This window comes from Neophocaena asiaeorientalis, unplaced genomic scaffold, assembly GCF_003031525.2.
Source record: "Neophocaena asiaeorientalis asiaeorientalis breed wild unplaced genomic scaffold, Neophocaena_asiaeorientalis_V1.1 scaffold62, whole genome shotgun sequence".
Classification (NCBI taxonomy): Eukaryota; Metazoa; Chordata; class Mammalia; order Artiodactyla; family Phocoenidae; genus Neophocaena; species Neophocaena asiaeorientalis.
Window position 1 is genome coordinate 4,590,508 of NW_020175191.1, and position 17,799 is coordinate 4,608,306.

At 50.0% G+C, this 17,799-nt stretch overlaps 1 long non-coding RNA gene across 1 annotated transcript in view; it reads right to left on the bottom strand.

The window, feature by feature from the left end:
• LOC112413049 (uncharacterized) overlaps positions 1-17,166 on the bottom strand; it is an 89,602-nt gene extending 72,436 nt beyond the window's left edge. Inside the window, exon 1 of the long non-coding RNA XR_003005883.1 lies at positions 17,106-17,166. This is a non-coding gene — a long non-coding RNA (uncharacterized LOC112413049). The remainder of the gene's footprint in view (positions 1-17,105) is intronic.
• Positions 17,167-17,799: the final 633 nt, after the last annotated feature.

Consider the following 17,799-nt stretch of genomic DNA (forward strand, 5'->3'; position numbering starts at 1 on the left):
CTCTCTAGCAGTTTGAGCGTCCTGCATACTGCTCTCACCGCTGCTCCTCTCTGATCTCTCTCTCTCTCCTCAACACCATCTCACCCCCAACATCCACCCTTGGGCTGTGTTCTCTGCAGTCTGCTCGTCTCCCTCCTCTCTCCCCTCCACTCACAGCTGCCTTGTTTTACAATGGAAGAAGCTCTTTAACACCTGTGAGATCCTGTCATCTGGGCAGGGAAGGACATGCTCATTGGCTGAATCATCAACCCAGCACCCCCATGGAAAAAGGTCCCAAATCCCCTAGAGCTCTTTTCTGTTTCCTTCTCTCAAAAGGGTCCCCTGGACCCCGCAAAGAGGCTGTAGAACAAGAATATGGGTTGCCTGTCCCAGCTGACCGCAGGGCTCAGACGGTCCCATCCCTCGTGGCTTCCCACCCACCGCGTGTTGGGCGCACACTCAAAGTCACAAGCTCTGATGATTGCCACACACCCATCTCTGTGCTGCTCGCATACGACAGAGAAACAGAGGCAATGGCAGATGATGTCAGATCAATCAAACACATAATCAATCAGGGACAAAACAGAGGTTTAAACCTAAGTTTTTTGACCCGCGGTCCTGCATCTGTTCCATTATTCCATGAACTCCACCCTTTACTGCCCCTGACCCCCTCACACCCACCCCCTGAAAAGTCACTTCAGCCCCTGATCAGTTGGCGTGGGTGGGCCAATAGTGATGTTTGTAAATAGCAAATTTTAGGCTTGATAAGTTCAAGGCACTCTTCAGGTCCCCATAGACACATGCACCCACTGATAGAAAAATTCTCTCCCACTTTTCCCCTCTAGTCTGAGTTTCTTAACCAACTTTTCTCCAGCTCCTCTACAGAGCCTTTTACAAATTCCCACTTGCAACACTGTTGAAGGATGAAATGTATTGATGCACTCTCTCAGGTGGTGCTGTGAGCTTTAAAAACACAGACATGACACCAGCGAGTATGTGCATGTATCATATTTCTCAGCTGAACATCCTCAGAAGCTGGGGAGGTTACTTTTCCACTCCAGCCTGCATGCTCTGTGGTCCCTGAGCTGGTGGGAGGGCAGAGTCCTGTAGAGAGGCCATTGTTTTCCTTGCCTTTGCTGATAGCATGAGATCAGCTAAATGATGATGGCTGATCTCCAAGACCAAGTGAAAGAGCAACTAGGGGTACAGTAACGGGAAGCCGTAAATTGTAGAAGATATTTGTAATCTAACCAACATAAGTCATGCCTTTCCTGGGAAATTGAAGTACTAATTGCTTACGAGCCTAATGGGTTTTGAGGTCCCGGTAAATGTGTGGGGGTGGATGCCAGGAGCAAGCAATCATTGTGACCACAAGCCACCTCAATCCATATCTGAGATTCCCACTGAGAATGACTGGAAAGGTTCCAGGCTCTGGCAGCCCTAAAGCCATTCAGATTTGGGAGGGCCTGGGGAATGCCGTCCTCGGTGTTCTCCCGGTGGCATCAATTACAACACAACCTTTTCTCAAACACTGATATAGGTGCTTTCCATATGTCGTCTCGGTGAATCCTCACCACCACCCTACTGGGGCGGGTGCTATTATGCCCCTAAAAATGCAGAAACTGAGACTCAAAGAAATTACGATCATGCATCTATTAAGAGGTAGGGCAAAATCCAAACCCAGTTTTGTCTGATTCCAAAGCAAATGCACTTAACTACCCAACTCTGTTGGCATCAGGGCTCTTGGGCCCCAAATACACCAAGCATCCCTGGCTAGAAGTCGCCTTTCCTTCATTCATTCAATATTCAACAATAGTTAGTGAGCATCTACATCATGCCAGGCCTTTTGCTAAGTATTCAGGCTTTGCTGATGAAAGAGACAGGGACCATACCTTCGTGGAACTTGAAATCTAATGGGTGAGTGTCAGGACTGCACTTAAGGTTGGACAGGGTCGGCCCTGCACAAAGGCTCTTGGCCAAGGGGGGTGAGTGGGTACTGAAACCCAGTTTACATTCCTCTACATGCCCACAGAACTGCATCTTCCAGAGGAAGCAATTTTTAACTATATTCCCAAAGCATTATATGGGCTATCTGGAAGTGCCCACCTTCCCTACCCGCTTCAAGTTCATGTCTCTCTAAAAGAGCCCCATGACAACCTTCAGTGCCCAGGGAACGTGAATCTGCCCCAGGCCAGACTCTGGACAGTAAGGAGGTCAATAGAAAATCCAAAGAAAATGTAGCCTGATCCACGTGACCCCCACCAATGAAGCCCACACCTACGTTCAGGGAATCCTGGCTAATCAACCATGACTTGAATTAATTCCCCCAAGAAAAGTGCCTGGATGAGGAAATCTTCGCACAATTCCCAAAGATAGTACTACCTTCACCTCTGCAGAGGACTGAACACTTGCTTGGCCCTGGACCTACAGACCTTCTGCCCACAACTGTCAGGCCCAGGGGAGCTGTAAGGAAGTCTTCCAGAGATACTTTTTGCAGGGAACAAATGCGAAGAAAGGTCAAGGTGACATGCAGTCCAAAGCCCAGTAATTGGAGGAGAGTATCTCTATTAGTAGAAACAGAGGCTAAAGCGTGTGCCAACTTTTTAGTTATAATCATATAAGGGTTTACATTTAAGGAACCTTCATGTATGAGAAATTGTAATTCTTCCAAAAACCCTGATATGGTTCCCTTTTGATAGATGAGGAACTGACACCTAGAGAAATCATTTGGCCAAGGTCACGTAGCCAGGAAGTAGAGCTAGAAAGTGGCAAATGAGGGTCCACTTGACCCAAAGACACCTGATTAAGCTGTGTTCCAGCTTCGAAGGAGTTGTCCTCAGCCCTGATATAAAGATAAGGGAAGTGAGATAAAGGGAATGAGGCCAAGCAGCAGTGAGGCCAATGGAGAGAAGGGAAAGAAGAGAGAAGCAAAGGTAGCAGAGGGCAGGCCCTAATAACTTCTCATAGAAGAGAAAGCAATACGTTATTACAAGTAGCTACAAATGGAATTCACTGGTCTCAGTATCCAGGGCAGAAAATGTCTGAGCGGGAAAGGACCTTTGGGTTTTTTGGGGGTTGCTTCTGTTTCCAAATTATTTATTTATTTATTTGGCTGCACCGGGTCTCACTGACATGGAAACGAACCCGGGCCCCCTGAACCGGGAGCATGGAGACTTAACCACTGGACCACCAGGGAAGTTCCCAGAAAGGACCTCTATGGCTTCATCCAGTCCCTCCTTTTACAGCCAAGGGAACAGAAGCCCTGAGATGACTAGTGTCTCCCCCAGGGCTCCCCAGGCTATCCCGAAGGCAGAGCCACGGCCTGGCCCCGGGGTCTCTTAGCTCTCGGGTCTGATACTTCCCATCAACCCCTGCGTGGCTGAGATTAGTATCACCAGTGACCAGGATGCTACAAACAGCTGTGGTCACCCACTGTCCAGTTCCTAAGCACCTGTCACCCTGGCACCCATCTTCGCTGTGTGGCTTGCAGAAAACCCTGCCCTGGTCGTGTGAGCTTCAGAGGAATGGAAAATTCCAGGTCAGTGAACAACCCTCCCTCCAGGTATCCTTCTTCATCAGCCCTGCCTGCAGAGGCTCCCAGGCCCTTTTGTCCGTCCCACCACCGGTTAATATTTCACTTTGGTGAGACTTGAGGGAACAAAGAACACGAAGCTGGCCTTGAGGGGCCAAAGGTAGGCAGCCAATGGTGCCTGATGCGGCTCGTAAATAAGAACAAATGTACTTTGGATGAGAACATGGCTCGGCCTCCCGCGGAACAGCTGGGGAGGCTATTCATAGGAAAGTGAAGTGTGCTATTTGTGTCTGCCTGGCATTTGAGTTAGGCTCCCTTAATTGTGGCTGCTTGGCCCACAGATGTGAGTCACAAGCCTCATTCACGAGCAGGGAGTGGCCTGAGGCAAAGGGGACCTGCCTCTCCAGGGCAGCTGAGGGCACTCCAGGGGCCAGGAGGGGCGTTTCCAGGGATATCTCCTGCCCCTGCAGGAGGACTTAGGAGCCAGAGCATGCATTTAGTAGTAGTAATATCAGCCTGATTCCTCTCCACATGGGAGTCATGGGTCCTTGGACCCTTCCTAATGGCCACCTTTGTCCAGGCTCCAAAGCAAACACAGGAGACCATCCACAGCACCTCCCACCCTGCAAGGAGGCCGAGGCCCCACCAGGTGGCTCAGGCTGTGCTCTAACATCTTGGATAGGAAAGCCAAGTGGAGCAACCACGGAAGGGCAGTTCCCAGATGTCACACTGAGCCCCCAGTGCCACCTGCTCCGGCCACCATATTACAAGCTCATGTGCTGCGGACTACAGAGCTGAGGTTGGGTGCGAGGCTCTGTGTGAGCTGAGGTGTGGGTGATCCTTCCCCATCCTTAGCACCGGCCACCCTGGAGAGGTCACCCTCTGGTCCTAAATATCATATGATATCACTTATATGTGGAATCTAAAAAAAATTATACAAATGAACTTATTTACAAAACAGACTCACAGACATAGAAAACAAATTCATGGTTACCAAAGGGGAAAGGGAGTTTGGGATTAGCAGACACACACTACTATATATATAAAATAGATAAAACAACATGGTCTGGGCTTCCCTGGTGGCGCAGTGGTTGAGAGTCCACCTGCAGACGCAGGGGACACGGGTTCGTGCCCCGGTCCAGGAAGATCCTACATACCGCGGAGCGGCTGGGCCTGTGAGCCATGGCCACTGAGTCTGCGCGTCCGGAGCCTGTGCTCCGCAACGGGAGAGGCCACAGCAGTGAGAGGCCCGCGTACCGCAAAAAGAAAAAAACAAAAACAAACAAACAAAGAAATTGTACTTTTTACTATTCTTTGTGAGCAAAGATGATCCGTATATGGAAGACATAGCATTTAGGCTGTTTTCCCAATAAAAGGGCAGGGCCTCCGGCTAAATCACACCCTCATTCAACATTTACGGGCACCTACTGTGTACCAGGCTGGGTACTCAAATTAAACAAGGCACAGGTGGGCCCTGCAGGGAGGGCTCCTAGTCTAGTGGGACCAAAGGTGTATTTACAATGAACACATTACACTGGGATGGGCGCTGCTGAGAATTATGGCCTAAGCTCTCTGGAATGAGGATTCTTCCTGGGGTCAGAAAGGGAGGATGGAGCTTGAGAAGGTCTCCCAAAGGAGGGGCCGTTTGAAGGTTGGATAGATCCAGATGGACAATAGAGTGCTCTAGGCTGGAGGATATTAAAGGCATCCAAACCTGACCGTGATCTGGGGATGGAATCGTCTCCCCCGCTGCTATTATGGGTGACGGCTTGACGACAATGCAAGTTCAGGTGACACCTTTGGTTAGGGAATGGGGCACTTGCTTCTCTCTAGTAAGTCCGCTTGTCTCAAGGACTCTACCCGTCTGAAAATCACTGCCTGGACCCATTTCTCCTACCAGTCCCAGCAGCTAGAGTTGGATAAACAGGCTTTCTGACATGTAGGGAAGAACTTGTAGCTGGAAAGCGGGACCCGCAGCGTGACCAAGGACAACCTGGGGCACCTGTCAGGAAGCCGTGCCTGACCATACCTGAGGTCTAACCAGCTACGTTTGGACAGACCCACTCTCATTCTTTCCCCCTCCTGTGACTAAGAACCTTATCATAATAAAAGCTGTAAAAATGCCAAACTTTAACCTTATTAAAGTCACACTGTTCTCGTCTTGGCCACCCTAATGGGATTTTACAACTCAGCCTCCACAACGAGAGTCCTTGAACAGCCCAAGGTCTGCCAGAGTCCGTGATGGGTGACTAATGTCTTCATGGACTGCAGCCCACCACGTTCCCACACTCCCCTTGCCAATCCCCAACCCGGGCTCACTGTGGCTTTCCATAATGGCCTCCTGTTTTGTGACAAATGGAAAGTGAGAAATTTCCACTATCTTGGACCCCGGGAAGAATGTATGAGTGTACCCTAGAGCACTCATCAGGTAACATGGTATTTTCCTCTGGATTAATGAAGCGCAGTGGAATTCTTAGCTGCCGTTGTAATGATTAATATATCAAATCAATATCACAGGAGAGGTGATCAGGAAAGTGATGTCGGAGTGAGCATGGGGTCAGTGGGAGGTGGGAAGGGAAGAGAGGAGGCAAAACCAGAGAAGGAAAAGAGAAGGAAAAGAAGGAAGGGAAGGGTCGGGAGAAAGGGGGCAGGTGGCTGACGGGCCTTTCTCCCATGGGCTGTGTTGGCTCAAACAGGCCCGAGCACATTTAGCGGGGGCTCCTCCTGCCCTGGGCCACATTGGTGGAAAGTTGGGTTGAGTCAGTTCCTAAGGAGAGGTCTCCCGGGAGTGATTATTAGCAGAAGGTTCTGCTTATATTGTATTATGGGGAGTCATGGGCCCTTGACGATTGGAGGACATGTTTTCTCCCCAGAACAACATACACAAAGAGAAACTGTACAGTAGTGTCCAGGGGCTCACTAAACCTCTAACCATCATAAAAGACCAAAACAAAACAGCCCTGCATCAAGCTGATGGTGTTTCAGCGGCTGGGACTGTCATGTCTCTCAGCACCCCTCTGCAATGGGGGGTGGGAGCTTCTGGAAACAGGTTTGGGAAGGTGACAGTGGCATCAGTCGTGTGCCTCCTTTCTGCTGAGCCTCCTCTTTGCCCTACAAGACTATGACCCCCTCCTCCCACCCTCATGCCCATGGCTGATGCAATCCCCCAGGGGGCCTCACTCGCTGGGTCCTCTCGCCCAAGCTAGGCCATCCAGATGTCCCCACAAGAAGGGGTGTCCACCCTGTGCATATTCGCGCTCCGGCCCCTTGAGACCAGCACACAGATGGGCTGAGGGATGGTGGCCAAACCGCCAATGGGAAAGATATCTGCAACGCAAATAAGCCCTCCAGAGCCAGGCTTTTGCCTCTCCTGCTCATTATTTTTATCAGGATGTATTATAATAATTTCATATTCTGTATAATCAAGAGCTGGCTCCTTGAAAAACACCATCGCTTTTATTGAAATCACCTGTCAGTTTCAACAGGTCTCTGAAGTCTCTTTCCTGTTCCTTAATCTATTCCTGTAAATCACAACATGTGCCAGGTGATTCAAGTTTATGGAACCCCATGTGCTATCCCGGGGACCGTCACACATAGTTGCTTCCCTAAAAGCAGAGGGGAGAAAATCAGGTCTGGATGCCCCGTAATGGTTACATCATCTCCGTGACTGGAAAATAGTACAAAGCTCCACTACAAACGCTGGTTTACGTACCCAGCGTAGGGAAGAATGAGCTGATTCACATGTTTATGGAACCCCACGTGCTATCCCGGGGACCGTCACACATAGTTGCTTCCCTAAAGCAGAGGGGAGAAAATCAGGTCTGGATGCCCCGTAATGGTTACACTATCTCTGTGATTGGAAAATAGTACAAAGCTCCACTACAAACGCTGGTTTACATACCCAGCGTAGGGAAGAATGAGCTGATTCACAAATTTTATTTCTGATTATATTTTTACACCTAATATTAATTATCTGATCAGTTCTTCGTCCACATTAAGACCATCGGTAAGTGGACTTGACTCCAACACGGCCACTACAGGAGCGGTCATCCCAGGAGGGGCTCACCAGTGGGTACTGAGCCCTCACCCACCCACCTAGGGGCCTTTGTAGACACTGCCTCTTTGTGTGGGTCCCAGACTGTGTTTCCTTAAAGAAAGAGGTCCTGCAGGGCAAGCTGTCCAGCCTGCTGACCTTCACCTGTGGGGACCCAAGTGGACAGGCAGGATGATATGATGGGAACACCGTCAGTCAACAGAGAAGGCACAGTCTCAACAGCCCCGCTTCCCCACCCCACGTGCCTGGGTGGCATCATGGGGACAGGCAGCTGGGGCTCCTCTAAGGAGGAAGGTAACCGTTGTTTAAAGATGCCGTGTTTCCAGTTCTCAGAAGGGAGATTTTATATTTCCATCACCCACTGTAGCACGCCCACAATAGCTGTTAGCTGTTTCCCTGATGGTGGATCCCAGCAGAGCATAAACTCCCAGCCCGTGCGCCTAGCACAGTGCCTGGTATCCACTGGCGCTCAGTAAATGCACTGTAGGTGGTCGTGGTCTCGAAGCAGAGAAGCCAAGTTGGGGGGATTACGGATACAAAGGGTCACCAAATGTGGCGAACGAGATGTCATTTAACCGCCCTGCCACGTCAGCTCTCTGAGAACAGGTCGGAGCCAGGGTTCATAAGGGAGGAATCCAAGAGTCCCTTTTCCTTTTTCCTCTTCACTTCCAACTCTGACTGCCCTCCCCCTCCACACCCACCGGCTGCCTCCCAGACTCTGGGACAGAACTCCGTGTTCTGCTCAGCGTGAGGCTTCCTTACAGAAAAGCCAGTGGCAGGGGAGGTGAAAAGGGCAGGCTGTCTGGGGACTCTTCAGGCACAGACAGGAAGGCAGGATTAAGACTGCCCGAGGGGATGGTGGGGACCAACACAGGATGGAGGAGCCTTTCCCTCCATTTTCCCCTCCCTGCCGCCATACCTTCACTTCCCAGCTTTTGACTGCTCACCCTGGGCAACCTGGAAAGTCTACATTTTTAGGTAATAGATGGAGGCAAAGAGCAGCCATGACCCAATGTCTCTGAAACTGCCTTGAGGCCCCAGACCCTGGACCTCTTCCCAGAAGCTCAGCTTCCCCCTTTGAGGAGGATAAGGGGAAAGTGGCTGGAGCTAGCCTGGAAAGGAAGAAGTGGTAGACACTGCCTCTTTGAAAAGGATAAAGGCCATTTAAACCCAAGGTTTCAGTCCATCCCCAGGTTCCCAAAGGTGACTGGTTCATAGATGGACAAGTCACACCAGTTTCCGTGGGAATCATTTCATGGCTCAATATAGCATCAGTGAGGAGCTGGCACAAGCATCTCCTCTGTGCCTGCATCCCTTCCAGGTACTCTTCATGTACCTTACGTTGGGTTCAGCTGCTATGGCTCCTGTGGAAGCATTAAGATTCCTCTAGCCCTGCAGATGAAGGGGAGGCCCTTCTCTGACACCAGTAAGGGCTCTCACCAACTCCCTCAAAACTTTGGAGATTTCGAGATGTCCATGCCTTAATAACCGGAGTTGCTGTGCTCGCTATCTAGGGTTTGGTTTACCTGGTAAACGCCCTGTCACAGACCCAGCATTTCTTCAATAAACCCCATATTCATTTGCCACTATCTTGTGACTGAAAATAACTCAAAATCCTGCCCTTTGTTCTTTAAGGTGAAAGATGACGCCTATTAATAACAATCCCCAAGTCCTAAGAGTCCCTATTGAGACCCCGGCGTTAATTCAGGCTCCAGCAAATCCAAATATTGGCTGGGAGACAGAAGCCAGCAGGATTTCACCTGCGTGGCCAATTTTTATCTAGAACAGGGCTACGCCTGCATTAATTTGTCACCGGTGGAAAATAAACATGAACCCACCGAGAATGATAGATTTTGACATGAGGAGTGGTGGGTTATTCAGAAATTTTGAAACAAAAACCCCATAAGAAGTCTGTATTTCTCAGCACCAAGGGGCCGGAAGAGCTGATACCTGCCACGTTGAAAGCATCCTCACTGCTCTCCCTGTTCCCCAGTTTGACGATGTGCTCCCTTCTCAGCCTTCCCATCAAAACTTCAATTTCATCCTCTCACAGTGGCTTCTAGGACCACCCCATCGAAGCCAGATTCCCCCTGCTGAGGCAGGACAGAGCGTGGCATTTTTAGGCACTGGCGGATGGCCAGGGTGACTGCCACTGTGAGCGCTGGGGAAAGCGGCACCAGATAAGGTTGGAGAATTGACAGGGACCAATCTGCGCAGAACTTGGGGGCCACGGTGAAAGGCTTGCCCTTTATCCCAATGTCCAGAGCAGGGAAGAAGAATCTGAAAATGTCTCACATCGGTTTCAGCAAAGTTTTCTGCCCTGATTCAAGCGGTAGTGCAGCTTGGTGTTTGCGGAGCCTGACTCTCCTGAGCTAGCCACTTGGAGTAGAAGCGAACCATCTAGAGGATTCAGCAAGACAAAGCAGATCAGCCGCATTACAACGAGGCCTGAGCCATAGGAGGAGAGAGGAATGCCCACGGCCCTGCCCGGAGTTGAGGGGACCAGCCGAGGGCTCCAGGGAACCTTGGGCTCCTTTGGGCAGCTTTCACCTGTTCCTCCGTTTCTAGGGCGGAAGATCCTCTGCCTGCCTCACCCCTCCTCCGACCTGCCCTGCCCCTTTCCCCAGAAGCGGCCCCACCCTCAGCTGGAACATGGAGTTCACTGCTGTGGACTATGGGAGGGCCCTGGACCAGGTACAAGATGCAAGCCGAGCTGCAGCGAGGGGGGGCGGGAGGAAGGAAACGGGGAGGGAGGTCAAAGATGGAAGGGGAGAGGGGAGAAGAAAGGGGCTGCTCTGGAGTTTCCCCCTCACACATTCCAGACCTTTCCTTTGATAAAAAGCAAAGGGAGGAGGTTTTTTAAATGAAATGAAATCTAATTCTGTCTGTTGGATTTGGTCGGCCCCTGTGATCCCACTCAACTGCCGCTCTGCCCCTCTCTTTCAGGACCACCGTCTGCAGTGTAACCACAATATAAAGCGCCTACTGTGTGCCAGCTTGGCACTCTGCATGGACTGGGCCTGGGAGTTCTGGTGGCCGACCGTCATATTTGCTGGTACTGGGAGCTTCCCAGGACATGAGACTTTCAGTACTAAACACAGGACAGTCCCAGGCAAACTGGGACAGCTGGTCACCTAAGTAGGAGTTGACCATCCTGCAGAGTCAATGATCTAGGAGTTAAATCACAGCACAGTGTGGCCTGTGGGCAGTGACAGGTAGGAATAAAGAGTTTCCCCCATAGAACTGGAAACACCTTCTTGGCACTTAGCTCCCTTCCTGAAAGGACCCCAGTGCCTGTTTCCATGATGCCAGCCCAGGCGGAGCCTAAGCCCCTGGGATGGGCAGGCAGTGGTGCTGAGACTGGGCTGTCTCTGTCGTTTGCTAAGGTGACTTTCATTATATGAAGCTGCGGGAGCCTGTCCACTGGCTCTTTAGGCGAAGGTCAGTTAAGGACAAGCGATTAGCTTGCCCCTTTGGGCCTTTCTCTTGGTGACACCGCCTCTGGTTCAGAACAAAGGCCCCTCATTTTGCCAGGGGACCCAGTATTGCATGCCAGAGTGCTGCCATCTGCTGGCCACAGGGCCTGTTTTCAGGAGGTGAGCTGAAGCCTCCAGAGGAAAGCTAACGGGCAAGCCAGGGGCTGCTAAGCCCGCCAGCCACAGCAAGGCCTCCCGGAGCGCCCAGGGCCAGACCTCTAGCGAGAAGCAGCCAGGGACCCCCTCAAAGGTACACCTGGAAGAGCACTGGAAGCCCCCTCAGTGCCTGCACTCTATCAGTCCGGCTGTGGATTCCAAGAATTCCCAGCTAGCATGGGCGCTCTTTTAGCTACAATACAATCCTCTGGGCCCCAGGGGTGGGCTGGAGCGGGCTGCACCAGAGTCCATAATTAAATATTCAGGAATTTTAAAAGCTGCAGGATAGAAAGCCCAGAGATAAACCCACGCACAGATGGTCACCTTATCTTAGCTGCAGTAGGTGGTGGGAACATTTACAATACGGAAATTGGCAAATGCTACAAATTAGAGCTCTCCCACCCGCTCCAGTGCATCAGTCAGCACGCCACTGCAAAGCCCCTGTCAAGCTTCAAATATTGTCACCTGGGAGATGGACACTATCAGCCCGTTAGCAGGGGTTTTCTCAGATAAACCACCTAGTATGAAATCAGTATCAGAGAAAAGAGATATATTCCGATAAGAGGGAGGTTGTGGGAAAGACATTTTTTAAACAACTCCCTAAGAACAATTACTTAATAGTTAATGGCCCAGGCATCAGAAACACCTGGATTCAAGTGACAGCTCTTCTACTTGTGAACCGTAGGACAATGAAGCAAACGGCTTCGCCTCTTTAGCTCCCAGTTTCTCTGTCTTGAGTAGGGGGTAATATTAGCAGCTCCTCAAATGGTAGCTGTGAGGTGATGCAGTTCTAAGTGCTTAGAACGTTGCCCGGCACAAAGTAAGTGCTCGATACATGTTAAATATGATCAGTTATTGATTAGAATCACAACTCAGCAGGCTTGGAACTGATCCTGCCATCTCCCTACTAAAATCATTTTCACCTCTAGGTGTCCTTCACGGGGTTGGGAGGTGGGAATTGGTTCCTCCATCCTCCGCGGCAGCTACATTTTGACATCAGACTCACTTTTGGCTATTCATTTGTACCTGTCCCCTGCAGTTAGTACATAAGACAAGGGATCCCCTAGAACGTAGAAATAAGGTGGTAAGGTGAATGTAAAAGCATTAAAGATACAAACAATGGACACCAGCAGAAGTGCAGAAGATTCTCTGTAAATGGATTCCTGTCCAGTTAAGGCATCCAGTATGTAAGTTCAGAAAGGGCAGGATTCAAATCTGATTGTAACAACAAGACCCGAATCCTCCTAAGTCGTATCGCCCTTCTGGCCAGCAGGAAAGCAAAAGTCTAACGCTTCTGATTACAGATCAGATGTAGCCATGTGACCACAGCTAGCTGCAGGAAAGGTGGAAAGGGTCTTTGTTCAAAGTGGGGGTAGGAGGCATGTGTCTAACTAAAAATTAGGGGCTCTATTTTTAGGAAAGGAAGAACAGATATTGGGGGGGGGGAACCCACAGACTCTACCACAGTAGGTCAGTTTCTCTAAGTCTGTTCACTTCTTGACATCAGGGCACTTCTGCATGACAGCCCCCAGGATAAGCTGCCGTGAGCCCAGACTGGGCAGGTGGCTAGATTCCCTCTGGAACGTTCTCTCTGTGGTCCTCGGTGAGACTACAACTCCCACATCCCATCAGGCACGGAGCTCCACTCTGTTGCCTCTACAGCTCCTTCCCAGAGTTTCCCTCCTTTCTGGCCCCGGTCTCCCCACTGGAGTTTGGGTCTCCCTGACCACCAATCTGGGTGATTGTAATAATCACTTTGTTCTTTCTGCCTCCACTCTTGCTCTCCTTCAAGCCCTGCAGCCGACAGATCACTCTTCCTAAAGCACAAGTCCCACCATGACACATCCCTGCTCAAGAACGTCCCAGGACAATTTCCCAGTTCCTTCCCCAAAGTCCAAATTCCTTAGAATTCTGAAGACTTTCTATGAATAGGTCTTTGTCTGAATTTCCCTCACACACCTGAAGCTCCAGCAAGAAAGGGCTGCTCACCCTTCCTGGGATATGACTGTGCCCTTCTGCCCCTCTGCCTGGGCTCCGCTCTGCTGGCATCTCTTCCCTCCTCAGCCTGTCTAAATCTTACCTATCTCGCAAAGCTCAGGTCAAAGCCTTCCTCTTCCATGGAGCCTTACCCAAGCTTGAGCTACTCCCACCCTCCCAAGCACTGTCATAGGAGTTTATGCTTCTATTACACTTGACTTGAAAGTATTTCTTCATTCCCTACTAGGGCGTAAGCTTCCACGGGGCTGGGGCCATGCTTGCTGGCATCTGGCACTAGAGCCTGCCATGTCGGTGACTCAGAATAAATGTTTGTAGAATGGATTTGCAGAGCAGGGTTAGTGCTCCATGGAAGAGGGGCACGTGGGGACTGGGTGTGAATGTGAACAGCTCACACAATGACCTGTGAGCCTGCTGGAAGCCAGAAAGCCAGGGTGACCATTTACACCACTCGGGGAGCCAACATTTTGCCTCCATCTGAATTTACAAATGTCGGTACAGACCTTCCACAAAAGGGGAGCCCCTTCTGGGCTTGTGTTTGAGAGGCCATGTGAGGGAATGGAGCGGGGCTGGTAAAGATGCCTGGCATTACTCCCTTTTTTTTTTTTTCAGAAGGATCAAAGTATGAGCAGCCATGAACATCAAAGCTTTCTGGGGGAATGAGGCATTGACAGGAAACTTTAAATTATCTAGACAAAGCTTTCATTTCTCAGTCCTAGAGCAGCAAGGTGGCTTGCTCGACATCACATGGCCCGAGTGTAGGGTGGCACTTCGACTATCCCAGTTCCCTGGCTACTATTCTTCTGCTCCACTGCACGAGTCGTCCAGGTTAAAGACACCATCGATTCCCAAGGAAACCTCAAGTTTGGGCAAATACGAGGTTGTAGCGATTACACATAGATTTGTGTGTTTATTTTTATGCTAGCCATCATAAAATTATTTTATGCTTATACAATCAAAGAAGGAAGATGTGCAGTCAATTTTCAAAGTTTAAATTCTATATGTCTTTACATCCGGTATTTAGATTTTCCCCTTCTCTGTTCATTGTCACCTTTTTTCCTCGGGAAAGTATCAAAATGGCTTTTCCTTAAAACCTACTATATACAAAATAAACAACGAGGTCCTACTGTATAGCACAGGGAACTATATTCAATGACCTGTAATAAACCATAATGGAAAAGAATTTGAAAAAGGAGATATATATATGGATATATATATATATATATATATATAAAACTGAGTCACTTTGCTCTACAGGAGAAACTAATACAACATTGTAAGTCAACTATACTTCAATGAAAAAAAATTTTTTTTAATGGCTTTTCTGATTTTCCGTTGGGGCCGAGAAGTCTTACTAGGAGCACCCACTCTCAGTCCAGTTTGTAACTGCCTAGATTTTAGTGCAATAGATAAGACTTGGGACCACAGACTATTGAAAGGCCCTTTGTTCGTGGATTACAAGGAGGGTCACTCAGTTTATCTCATTCATTATGCGACCCGACTTTTGAGTTGCCAGGTTGAGGCCCGGGGCAACATGTTGATGGAAGAGAACATTAAGCACCAAGTTGTTCTGTGCTTGTGTTCGTTCCAACCCACTTTCACCTCCCTTAGCCCGCGAAGGTTATGACTACGGCCCAATTCCCTAGTGACTCACTCCAGGAAAAGGACATGTGACAAGGACCTGGCTCTCATGGGACTGCTTGTCAGCGGTGCCAAGACAGAGACGGCATTGTTCAGAGAAGCCTCAGGAAGTCAAACATCCGGAGACAAGTGTGCATGGACAACTTGCCCCACAGGCTGGAAGAGAACGTATTTTTCCCCACTGATCAATCTGTGTATTTACCTCTGCAAGGGCACTCAGAGGACTTCCGGAATGTTTATTCCCTTCAGTCTCAAATGCAGCCTCTCAATGGGCCAGGAAAGGAAGGGACCAGTGTTCCTGGAAGCCTGCTAAATGCTGGGTGCTTTATCTGTTGCCACATTCAATTCCATCCCCCCAACAGCCCTTTGAAATAATCATTATGGCCATTCCCGCTTTACAGATGAGGAAATTTAGGAGGTGGGTGGCCAGGCCCAGCCAGCTACTAAATGGCGGACCCAGGAATCAAACCTGGGTCTAGGTTGACATTGAAGGGTATTTCCAATGCCAGAAAACAGGGTCCTTTCCATGCTGGTGCCCAGACTTTTGATAAAAGAAATGTTCACATATTGAGCTATAGAGAAGTCATTCTGACTTTATACCTGAGTTAACTTGAATTTGATGCTAGCTACAATAGCCTCTTTGTGGCCTATCAAACCTATATTGTACATCTGCTTTAATTGTTAAAGAAAAGGGCACACTGAACAGAAGTAAAGAATGTCCATGTTAAAGATTAAATGCCCCCCTTCGTATGGTGATAAGACTCCCTTCCCAGGTGCCAAGGCCACACTGTACGGGCTGTACGTGTACGTGTTGGTCTGCTGTTTTTTGAAACCTTGAAGAAATGTAGCCCTGACTTGTTTAATGTTCTTTTTCCTGTTCAGATGTAAAACTGTGCTGAAAACCCTGCTTCTCTGGAGCAATTTCTCAGAATAATCTGGAAACCTGGCTTCCGGGCTAGTCCTCAGGTTGGCTCAAATAAAACTCTTTTCTATTCTTATTATTGATGGTTTATTGATTATTTTCGTCAACACGTCCTCTGAGACAAGTAAGAGCAGTCACTGACCGGATGCTTCTGAAAGCTTTGTCTCTCCGCTTCCTTCCAAACACAGCTTTGTTCTGACCTCTTTCTCTCCATCTCTTTACCCTTCAAGATGCTTGCAAATGCCGCTTTCCCCATGAACAGTTCCTGAGCACACAGTTCCAAGAGATTTCTCCTTCCTTCTCTCTTGCCCTCTGACCCTCTCAGCCTGTGATCCATGCTCAGCCCTCACAGAGACTAGAGCTCAGCTCCTTTAAACTTGCACATGCATTTGTAAACTCCCAGGTGGGCTCTAAACTCCTCAAGGGTGTGGACACTGGCCTTGCGGAGTCCTGAGAAGGCTTAGCATCACAAATAATAACAGGTACTGAATGATTCCTGGTGAATTTTAGGAGAGGCTATGGAAGTCCCTGTGATTCTTTTAAGTAGAGAAGCACGGAAAACTCAGACAGGTGGTTGCTATCTCTGGCTCTTTAGCCAAGATTCACCTTTGCACCAGAGTCCATAATCCTCTCCCCAACTTTCTGGGGGTCTCAGAGGAGACTACCATTGCCTTGCACAAAATCCATGCCTTCGACCATCTGCACGGGGGGCACGGGGTCATGGGGACCACCCTGCCCACTGGGTCCAGGGGGCTCGGCGGGAGTGGTCCAGGCTTTCCGGCAGCCTTGCCTGTTCCCTTGGTCTTTTCCCACGTCTGGGTGCTCACACCTAGCCCCTCCCCAGGGACTCCGTGATGACGGCCTAACCACACTGGCCACCAACAACGCCTCACCTCTCCTCTAGGGACACTTCCGCCGGCACAAACCCCAGATCTCATTTTCTTTCCCCCCTGGGATTCTGCCTGTTTTCTTTCCCCTTAACTTACTGTTCCCTCTCTGAGCGGCCCGTTTATCTCCAGCTCTGTCAGAAGAACGATGAGGTCTGAGCACCGACGCCCACGTGGCATGCCTGTTCCCACCTCTCCCCCCGCTCCAGGTCCCTGGTCCCTTGGGGTCAGCACTACCCCTCCACGCAGCTTACTTACCCCCCTCCACGCAGCCTCCCGCCTCTCCTTCCAGCCACATGTGGGGCATGGAGAGCACTGCAGCCGCACCCACAGACACCCTTCCCCGGGGCCCCCTTGGGCCCCATCCACACGCAGAGGCCAGCCCTGCCCCTGGGCCTGAGTGTGCACCTGCCTGTCTCCCCCACTCAGCTGGGAGGACCCCAAAGGCATCGCCACCTCTTACCTTGATTCCTGATGCCTGGCCCTGTGATCGCCACGTAGAAGGTGCTCAGTCGGTGTTAACTGAAGGTGGAAAGGAATGGCAAATGATAAATGGTCTTGGTTCTGCTCTATGAAAGCACTCAGTGCAGCAGATCCATCTTACACTCACAGTTCAGTCCCTGCCAGAAGGTCCCTGCACTAGACAGGACTTGGAAGCATGGACTAGCATAGGTGCTGCATCTGGAGGGCCTTAAGTCACTGACCGGATGAGAACACAGACAGGGAAGTGACTTGCCCAAGGTCACGCGGTGTGAGTTGCAGATCAGACTGACCCAGACTCTCTGATTCCATGACAAAGGCACCATCTCAGTCATGACTTCAGAGTGATAGTACGCTTGCTTTGCTCCTAAAGGACCCTGTAATTCAGACTTAATTTCTCCCAGTGATTTCTAATTAGTGAGGTTTGTTCTTGGGCTGCTAACCGTATCTAGCATTGATGAATCCTCCTCAGAAGTACACCTGTAGGCAGTCAGGGATCCTGGGATCCTGTTAGATCCTGCTGGATTCACAACCGCAACAGTTCTGCTTTCCCATCAAAAGCACTAGGAACGTGTGCCAGATTGAGACAACACACCTAAGGCGTTGCTCTCCACCTCCCAGATCTGGCACTGTGAATCCCCGCCCTGCTGCCACCCTTAATCTGCAGCTTGATAGAG